Below are 11,111 nucleotides of genomic sequence, written 5' to 3'. Positions count from 1 at the left end.
TTTGTGGTAAAAAAATATTTTTCGCATTTTTTCCTTAAGCATTACATTTGTGCTGGGCATTTTGTATATTTGATATGTTCCACTATGATCAAACACCCCTTATAATGCTCAGCTAAGTCTTCTGAGTAAAACAATACCCCCAATGTATGTCTTTGACACTATTTGGTGACGTTACAGTGCCATAAAGGAGACCTGACCATTTCAGTTTTTAGAGTAGAATTTTGAGAGACGGATTTGCAGGGCTTATGTTTCAATTTGGGCCATTATAGCAGTTTGACTGTTTCAAAAACCGCAAAAAGGCCTACCATTTGTGAAAGTAGACACTCCAGGGTATCTCATATGGCATATATTGTGCCTTAAAATGTCGCCATTTTGTCGTCATTATATGTCAAAGTTTGTGGTAAAAAAATATTTTTCGCATTTTTTCCTTAAGCATTACATTTGTGCTGGGCATTTTGTATATTTGATATGTTCCACTATGATCAAACACCCCTAATTATGCTCAGCTAAGTCTTCTGAGTAAAACAATACCCCCAATGTATGTCTTTGACACTATTTGGTGACGTTACAGTGCCATAAAGGAGACCTGACCATTTCAGTTTTTAGAGTAGAATTTTGAGAGACGGATTTGCAGCGCTTATGTTTCAATTTGGGCCATTATAGCAGTTTGACTGTTTCAAAAACCGCAAAAAGGCCTACCATTTGTGAAAGTAGACACTCCAGGGTATCTCATATGGCATATATTGTGCCTTAACATGTCGCCATTTTTTCGCCATTATATGTCAAAGTTTGTGGTAAAAAAATATTTTTCGCATTATTTCCTTAAGCATTACATTTGTGCTGGGCATTTTGTATATTTGAGATGTTCCAATGTGATCAAACAACCTAAATTATGCTGAGCTATCTCCTATGAGTAAAACGATACCCCCAATGTATGCCTTTAGTCGTAATACCTGACGCTACACTGCCATATAGGAGACACCCCAGGGTATTTCAAAAGGCCCATTTTGAACCTTAGGGTGGGATAATTTTTTCGCTAGTGAGTACCAAGTCTAGTAGTAGTAAGCATTTTCTCTGCCTTTTTGGCACACACTTTGAGATTTTAATGCATAGTTTACAATCCTTAGGTGTGCTACGGCAGTATAACACTTCATATGTCACTCAGCTATGTCGTCTGAGTACAGCAATACCCTCGTGTGTACCTTTCCCAGGTATATGTGGATGTTGGAGGGGCAAATTTGAGACTCAGTCATTTCAGGTTTGTTTCAAACTTTGAATTTGCATGGGTCCATGTCCCATTTTGGGTCAAACTCTGAGGCACTGTCTGTCACATCTCAATCCGCTGTCAGAATTCTCTAACTGTACTTCCTAAGCATTTTGAACTTTTTACACAAGAACTTTAACAAAACAATGTTATAATAATGTTATTTTATTTTTTTGTGGGTTTTTTTTTATTTGTATTTTTACCCCTAGCATACGCACTAAACTCCCCAATTTCCCAGGAACTATCATCCACCCCAATTAACTAAATAAAATAAAAATAAAATTATATATATATAGTCAGTGGTTAAATAACAGAAGAACTACAACATACTATTGGCCCTGAGTATGAAATAATTTAAAACAGTTCCCAATACAAAGGCCAGGCTGAGAGGGACAATCAGGGCAGTAGAAACTGGTCTCCGTTCGAATGCCTCTCTGGTAACACAGCCTGCACCTTTTCTGGGGGGTCTTTTTTGGGGGGGTTGGTGGTATCCGAAAGCAGAAGTGACCTGTCTGAATATTTCTGCTGCTAGGCCCTGCTGATGGCTCCCCACTGTGGCACTCAGTGAGCAGCACCGAAATTAGCTGGAACTGAAATGTAAGAAAAGTACATTTCAGCTGAGGATTTGCCTTTTTGAAAAGGATGAATGCGTTATGAGTAGCCATTTGCATTAAATAAATGCCCACTTTCTTATACCAGGCCCTGGTCTTTCTCATTATCAGATATGGCTGCAGCAGTTGATCAGACAGGTCAACTCCCCCCATGTGTTTATTGTATTGCTTAATGCAGACAGGCAGCCGTCTTGTTTCCTGTCTGCCACGGACTGCGACCCTGCGTGTGTGTTCACTGTGCATGGTAGTCAGTATGAACACCTCCTTTTTGTCTCTGTATTTCAGAGCCAGCAGTTCGTCCTGGCATAGAGCAGCAGTTTCCCCCTTTTTAATTTTTTTCTCTGCCAGAGCCTTGGGGAAGCCAGTGCGTGTCTTGCGGATAGTGCCGCAGACCACAGTCTCAAAACAATATAGCATTTTTTGAAGGGGTATGCTATTGTAGTAATTATCAAGGTAGAGGTGGTACCCCTTGTTCAGTAGCGGGTTCATTAGATCCCAAACTATTTTTCCGCTAGTCCCAACTACATCAGGGCAACCTGGGGGATCCCGGTGGCTGTCTTTACCTTCATATACTCTGAAGGTATAAACATACCCACTGCTACTTTCACATAACTTGTAAAGCTTGATGCCATACCGGGATCTTTTGGCTGGTATGTATTGCTTAAACCCCAGTCTACCCTTGTATTTCATTAGGGACTCGTCAATACATATATTCTTTTGGGGAGTATAAATTAGGCCAAATTCTTTATTAAAATGGTTAATTAGGGGGCGGATTTTATAGAGTTTGTCATACTGCGGATGATCTTTGGGGTGGCACTTCAAATTGTCATTGAAGTGCAGAAAGCGCAGTACTGATTCATATCTGGGCCTACTCATGGTCTGAGAGAAAATGGGAGTATTGCATACTGGGTTTTTGTACCAGTACATTCGGATGCTGGGCTTTTTTATAATTCCCATCAGCATGGTTAGTGCCCAGAACTGTTTTAACTCTGGCACACTGGTGGGGTACCAGCTGCCTTTTGTGGCAAGGTGACTTGTTGCATTTTGTGCCAGATATTGCGCTGCATAAATATTTGTTTGTGTAACTATCTGCCCTAAAAAATCATCCCCAAGGAACAGCTCCATGAAATCCTGGGAGTTATAGCTGGTCACGTCTCCCTGAATACCAGGAGTCGCAGTGAACAGAGAGATGTCGGGGACAAAATTGTTAGGGGGCACCCAGATATCAGCGCCAGGAGCAGTGCCAGGGGTATCTTCACTCTCTTCATCTGTGTCTGGCACATAGTCACCCTCTACACTCTCTGAGGCAGTGTCGGTTGCCTCTGAGTCGGCTGCTAATATATTATATGCCTCCTCGGCACTAAACCTTCTAAGCATGGTCAAAGCTTAAAATTAACTTTAACTAAATAACGTATTTTTTTTTTGTTTTTTTAACTTTTTTTTATACTTTTTTTTTTGTTTTCTGAACTTTTTTTTAATACTTTTTTTTAACTTTTTTAAAACTCTTAAAAACTTCTAAAAACTTAAAAAAATTAACCCCTGTGGGTAAAAACAGAAATCAGATCACCACTAAACACAGTGCTTACACCTAGCAAAGCAGAAATGCTTTGACTTAAAATAAACTACTTTTTTTTCCTCTTTTTTCCTTTTTTCACTTTTTTTATGATTTTATAAACTTTTATAAACTTTTACAAACTTTTACAAACTTTTAATAACTTTTAATAACTTTCTAAAACTTTTCAGCTTCCTAGCTACACTAATGCTAGATTCCCCAATTCCCCCTAGCTTCAATCCACCCCAGCTAACTAATTAACTGAAAATAATAGTAAAAAAAATAAATTAAATATATTTAACCCCTGAGGGTTTAAAATAAAATAAAGTTAACCCCTGAGGGTTAAAAAAAACAAAAACTGATCTCAGTAAAGTACTGTGATCAGTATTGTGATCACTGCTGCCAGTGATCAAAGGGTTAAACCCTTGTTAATTTTTACAGGGAAAGGAGGTAAAGGGATTTTTTTTACTTTAAAATACTTTGTGTCTGTCAGAGACACAAAATTTCAACCGATCCGTCTCTCTCCACTTCTAAACACACACAGAGGTGGAGGGAGGAGGATCAGGAAATCCCAGCAGCACTGTGATCGCTGTGACTGGCTGTCACAGCGATCACATGTGCTGGGACAGCGCTATTGGCTGATGCTGGGCTTCCTCAAACGCCGAGGCACCCAGCAACAGCGTTAACCCCACGATCGCCGCGATTGCGGCGATCTGGCGTTAACCTTAGTAAATGACGGAAATTTTCCGTCAAGCGTCCTTAAGGGTAGGTCTGCCTTGACGGAAAATTTCCGTCCAGCGTCGTTAAGGGGTTAATTTCCATGTTCAAGTTTTGCATGTCAATTACCTATTAATGCCTGTTATGGGCATTCTGAGGAATTCAGTTATTCATAGACTGTATAGAGCTATCTGTTAGGTCATCTCCTAGTTAGTACGTGTAGAATTTTCTATTTCTATCTGTATTTATCTATTTCTCAAAGCCTATATGGGGGCTTTTCTTTACTGGTGGAGACCATCTGCGTGATACTCACCACCTAACGGGGTAGAACCCTAGGAATCTCTGTCCATTCCATATTTTCCACTCAAAAGGGCCAGACAAGTCTGTCCATTCCAGTTACAAACCAATATTCATTCCTCTAATATATATTTATTTCTCTAATTCGATCTAATTCTTTCATTCTTCTTTCTACGTCTCTATAATTCAGGTGGTTATAAATATTTTCGTCTCAGTGTGCTATTGATCCTCATGTTTATAGAGTCTCTCTGACAAACCGTGAAGTTGTTTAAGTTTATTTAGCAAGCTTATTGTTGCAGATAAAATGACATAACACTGATAATTTTAGAAACAGTTCATAGAAATTCAGATATGTTCAAGGATTTTTTCATGTAATACCAGTTGTTCAAGGATTTTTAGCAACGTTACATACACAACCTTAAAAAAAGGTGTTTATTAAATGTTGGAAGAGAACTCTTTCTCATAATAAATATGAACATAAAGATACTTAATCATAATAATGCTGATATTTTAAAATGGAAACTATATTAATCAAGTTTTAAGTAGAAGAATGCAACAAATGATGAACTTCTAGGTTGGAAAGTTGACAAGCAAAGCTAACAATATCATAACATGAGTAATACAAGAATTTAATGTCAGGCAGGAGTATCATATTATGCATAAAACTTATTTTACTACTCCAACAGCCGCAACATACAGGTAAAAGCAATGCGTTAGAATAATAAAAACTGTTCTCGCAAACAAACATGGCATTGTAGAACCTTGAACAACCAATCGGCATGAAGCATAAACACATGAACAACACTTCAAATCTTCCTTTTTGCTGCTTCTTCAGGATGGATATTCACTTGTTGTCATATTTCTACTAGTTTAGCATTTATTTTTCGGCACAATATGTTTTATTTAACTTTGCTTATTACAGTGTTGTTGCTCGGGTTTGTTCCTCTAACCTCTTCTTTATTCATTCCTCATCTGCAGTTCCTTTGTTTTTGTTCAGTTTCTGTGTTTTTTTCCCTTTTCTCAAACTCATCGCAGCAACAGCTCTGTATCAAGGATCATAGTTGTCTTTTTCTCTTGCTGCCTTTCTTTGCTCCCCTTTCTCCGCTTTTTCCTCATGTCACAAGATTTTCATCCAGAGCTCCTTAGCTCTTCACTCACCTGTTTGCATTAATTTTACCATAATTATGTAACTAACTAACTTTTCTGACATGATTTCCTAGTGGCATTTTTCTATAGCAATTCTAACCTTTCAGAGGTTCAGCTCCTTCTCCTCCAACATCAGCCGTTGGGGGAGCCTAATGCGCATGCACGGTGAAACAGCCACTTGAGGCAGGCTTAACCCTGTAATTTAATGTAGTTTCTCTGAAACTGCAATATTTGCAGCTGTAGGGCTAAAATGGCAGGGACATTGCACCCAGATCACTTCAGTAAATACAGAAAATACACTAGAGGAGGACTGCACGCAAACCCTGCAGCACATTATATCCCTAGACGGGGATCATTCTGTCCAAGTGTTAAAGTTGGAGCTGCTCCTAAGCACCGAAAAAGTGTGAGTGAATAATTTTTATCATTTTTTTTCTCACTGTGTTTTACATACTACACTATTAGTCTTCTTTTTATCATTACATATATTTCAAGGACATATTAGGCGCTACACCTCCCTTCTGTTTCTTCTTTTTTGAAGTTGAGCCAATAACAATTGTTTAATCAGCTGTGCCTAATAAAACAGATGGCTAGAAAGCCAGGGTGGCAGATTATAAGATTTTTTTTTTGCAAAACACCCTTCAGGTAAGACTTCTAATTTAAGTCCAGAAGTTAACACAAAAGCAAACAAGGTAACTAACACGTTTTATATTTCAAAAGGTTAATTCATTTCACTGTTCATTATATATTCACAAGGGAAGCCAATGTATACTCTGGTAATATTTGCAAGCTATGTTAGTAAAAAAAAAAAGAAAAAAATAGATAAACATTATTCAATGACTTTCAACAGTGACTTTCAGAGTCATCTGTTGGTGACAAAGTATATGCAAATGAGATAAACATGTTTAGTGATGGGAAATGAGGCAGCTATTTTTGAGTAGGCATAAATAGGCATTTTTGAGTAGGCATAAATAATGATGAACATGCAACAGATTAAACAAATGGAAAAGAAAATGGAGAAAAATACAGTATTTCTGGTTGAGTTCAAAGTTATATCAAATGGCCCAGTAGGTGGACACTGACTAGACATTTCTAGGATTCATTTAGAATCATAAACATGCGCAGTGTCCAGTGTATATAGTGTGCCATTTGGTGTGCTTGCATACCTTAGAAACATAGAAACATAGAAACATAGAATGTGACGGCAGATAAGAACCATTCGGCCCATCTAGTCTGCCCAGTTTTCTAAATACTTTCATTAGTCCCTGGCCTTATCTTATAGTTAGGATAGCCTTATGCCTATCCCACGCATGCTTAAACTCCTTTACTGTGTTAACCTCTACCACTTCAGCTGGAAGGCTATTCCATGCATCCACTACCCTCTCAGTAAAGTAATACTTCCTGATATTATTTTTAAACCTTTGTCCCTCTAATTTAAGACTATGTCCTCTTGTTGTGGTAGTTTTTCTTCTTTTAAATATAGTCTCCTCCTTTACTGTGTTGATTCCCTTTATGTATTTAAATGTTTCTATCATATCCCCCCTGTCTCGTCTTTCCTCCAAGCTATACATGTTAAGATCCTTTAACCTTTTCTGGTAAGTTTTATCCTGCAATCCATGAACCAGTTTAGTAGCCCTTCTTTGAACTCTCTCTAAGGTATCAATATCCTTCTGAATATAGGGTCTCCAGTACTGTGTACAGTACTCCAAGTGAGGTCTCACCAGTGTTCTTTACAATGGCATGAGCACTTCCCTCTTTCTACTGCTAATACCTCTCCCTATACAACCAAGCATTCTGCTAGCATTTCCTGCTGCTCTATTACATTGTCTGCCTACCTTTAAGTCATCAGAAATAATCACCCCTAAATCCCTTTCCTCAGATGTTGAGGTTAGGACTCTATCAAATATTTTGTACTCTACCCTTGGGTTTTTACATCCAAGATGCATTATCTTGCACTTATCCACATTAAATGTCAGTTGCCACAACTCTGACCATTTTTCTAGTTTACCTAAATCATTTTCCATTTGGCTTATCCCTCCTGGAACATCAACCCTGTTACATATCTTAGTATCATCCGCAAAAAGACACACCTTACCATCAAGACCTTCTGCAATATCACTAATAAAAATATTAAAGAGAATGGGTCCAAGTACAGATCCCTGAGGTACCCCACTGGTGACAAGCCCAAGCTTCGAATATACTCCATTGACTACAACCCTCTGTTGCCTGTCACTCAGCCACTGCCTTACCCATTCAACAATATTGGAATCCAAACTCAAAGATTGTAGTTTATTGATAAGCCTTCTATGTGCAACAGTGTCAAAAGCCTTACTGAAATCTAAGTAAGCAATGTCTACTGCACCACCCTGATCTATAATTTTAGTTACCCAATCAAAAAAATCAATGAGATTAGTTTGGCATGATCTCCCTGAAGTAAACCCATGTTGTCTCTGGTCTTGAAATCCATGTGTTTTTAGATGTTCAACAATCCTATCCTTTAACATGGTTTCCATCACTTTCCCCACTACTGAAGTAAGGCTTACTGGCCTATAGTTGCCCGACTCCTCCCTATTACCTTTCTTGTGAATGGGCACAACATTCGCTAACTTCCAATCTTCTGGGACTACTCCTGTTATCAATGATTGGTTAAATAAATCTGTTAATGGTTTTGCTAGTACACCACTAAGCTCTTTTAATAGCTTTGGGTGTATTCCATCAGGTCCCATTGACTTATTTGTCTTTACTTTTGACAGTTGAAATAGAACCTCTTCCTCTGTAAACTCACGTGTAATAAATGACTCATTTATCCTTTTTCTTAACTGAGGTCCCTTTCCTTCATTTTCATCTGTAAATACCGAACAAAAATATTCATTGAGGCAGTCAGCTAGACCTTTATCCTCATCTACATACCTTCCTTCTTTTGTTTTTAATCTAACTAATCCTTGTTTTACTTTTCTTTTCTCATTTATGTATCTAAAAAAAGTTTTGTCCCCCTTTTTTACTGACTGTGCTATTTTCTCTTCTGTGTGGGATTTGGAAGCTCTTATAACTAGTGTTGTCGCGAACCCGAAATTTTCGGTTCGCGAACGGCGAACGCGAACTTCCGCAAATGTTCGCGAACCGGCGAACCGCGCGAACCGCGCGAACCGCGCGAACCGCCATTGACTTCAATGGGCAGGCAAATTTTAAAAACAACAGGGACTCTTTCTGGCCACAATAGTGATGGAAAAGTTGTTTCAAGGGGACTAACACCTGGACTGTGGCATGCCAGAGGGGGATCCATGGCAAAACTCCCATGGAAAATTGCACAGTTGATGCAGAGTCTGCTTTTAATCCATAAAGGGCAGAAATCACCTAACATTGACACCTGTCCTCAAAGCCCAGCCCTGATACACACTGACACAGAGCAGAATAGAGACTGTTCCCCCTACATAGGGTCACTTGGCAGATATGGATTGACACCTGTCCTCAAAACCCCTGATACACACTGACACAGAGCAGAATAGGGACTGTTCCCCCTACATCGGGTCACTTGGCAGATATGGATTGACACCTGTCCTCAAAACCCCTGATACACACTGACACAGAGCAGAATAGAGACTGTTCCCTGTCCACAGAGACCATGATACACACTGACACAGAGCAGAATAGAGACTGTTCACCGTCCACAGAGACCATGATACACACTGACACAGAGCAGAATAGAGACTGTTCCCCCTACATAGGGTCACTTGGCAGGTATGGATTGACACCTGTCCTCAAAGCCCCTGATACACACTGGGGGGAGCTACTGTCCTCCCCAACCCCTGCGCGGTGGGTGGGGGCCATAAATCACAATGGGGTGACCTACTGTCCTCCCCCCCTCGGCCCCCACCCCTGCGCGGTGGGTGGGGGGCATAAATCACAATGGGGGGGCCTACTTTCCTCCCCCCCGGCCCCCATCCCTGCGCGGTGGGTGGGGGGCATAAATCACAATGGGACGGACCTACTGATAGGAGTGGAGTATTGTTCATATCAGTTTAATACCTTCCGCGTCTCCTATCAGTGGACGTGTAAATGGCAGAGATTTTTAATTGTTGAATCACCTCCCCTTTTTAGGCCAAGGTGGGAAGATGCTTAGACCACTGGTATATTGGTGCCATCTTGGAGGATTTTAATTTTTGGTTTGGTTTTTGAAGCCACAGTGCTGCACCAATGGGCCTAAAAATTAGGCATGTACACATGCCTGAAAAATGTGGTATTGTTGCAGCCGCTGCTGTAGCAGCGGCCAGAAAAATTGATGTTTGTTTCACAGGCAGAAAGTGCCCTAAAACATGGCGGCTTGAACCCTAGTTGGTGGCGGATAAGTCACGCAAGTCAAACGTCATTCAGAGCTAAAATACAGCAGCATGTGGACCATTTTTAGCCCAAGGCAGCTCATCAGGCCTTTTTTAAGCGAATGTATCGCCCAGTGTCAGTCCCTTCGGGATCCATCCCTCATTCATCTTAATAAAGGTGAGGTAATCTAGACTTTTTTGACCTAGGTGACTTCTCTTCTCAGTGACAATACCTCCTGCTGCACTGAAGGTCCTTTCTGACAGGACACTTGAAGCGGGGCAGGCCAGAAGTTCTATCGCAAATTGGGATAGCTCAGGCCACAGGTCAAGCCTGCACACCCAGTAGTCAAGGGGTTCATTGCTCCTCAGAGTGTCGATATCTGCAGTTAAGGCGAGGTAGTCTGCTACCTGTCAGTCGAGTCGCTCTCTGAGGGTGGATCCCGAAGGGCTGTGGCGATGCATAGGACTTAAAAAGGTCCGCATGTCCTCCATCAACAACACGTCTTTAAAGCGTCCTGTCCTTGCCGGCGTGGTCGTGGGAGGAGGAGGAGGAGGATGACTTCCACCTCTCCCCCTGTTAGATTCCCGTTGTGCTGTGACATCACCCTTATACGCTGTGTAAAGCATACTTTTTAATTTATTTTGCAAATGCTGCATCCTTTCCGACTTGTTGTAATTGGGTAACATTTCCGCCACTTTCTGCTTATACCGGGGGTCTAGTAGCGTGGACACCCAGTACAGGTCGTTCTCCTTCAGCCTTTTGATACGAGGGTCCCTCAACAGGCAGGACAGCATGAAAGACCCCATTTGCACAAGGTTGGATGCCGAGCTACTCATTTCCCCTTCCTCCTCCTCACTGATGTCATTGAAGGTATGTTCTTCCCCCCAGCCACGTACAACACCACGGGTACCAGATAGGTGACAACGAGCACCCTGGGATGCCTGTTGTGTTTGGTCTTGCTCCTCCTCCTCCTCCTCAAAGCTACAATCCTCCTCTGACTCCTCTTCCTCACAATCCTCTTCCAGCGTTGCCGCAGGTCCAGCAAGCGATGCTGATAAGGCTGTTTCTGGTGGTGATGGTGACCACAACTCTTCCTCTTCCTCTTCACGCTCATCTACAGCCTGATCCAGCACTCTTCGCAGGGCACGCTCCATGAAGAAAACAAATGGTATGATGTCGCTGATGGTGCCTTCGTTGCGACTGACTAGGT

Source organism: Pelobates fuscus, chromosome 1 (assembly GCF_036172605.1).
Source record: "Pelobates fuscus isolate aPelFus1 chromosome 1, aPelFus1.pri, whole genome shotgun sequence".
Taxonomy (NCBI): Eukaryota; Metazoa; Chordata; class Amphibia; order Anura; family Pelobatidae; genus Pelobates; species Pelobates fuscus.
This window is presented reverse-complemented; position numbering follows the sequence as displayed.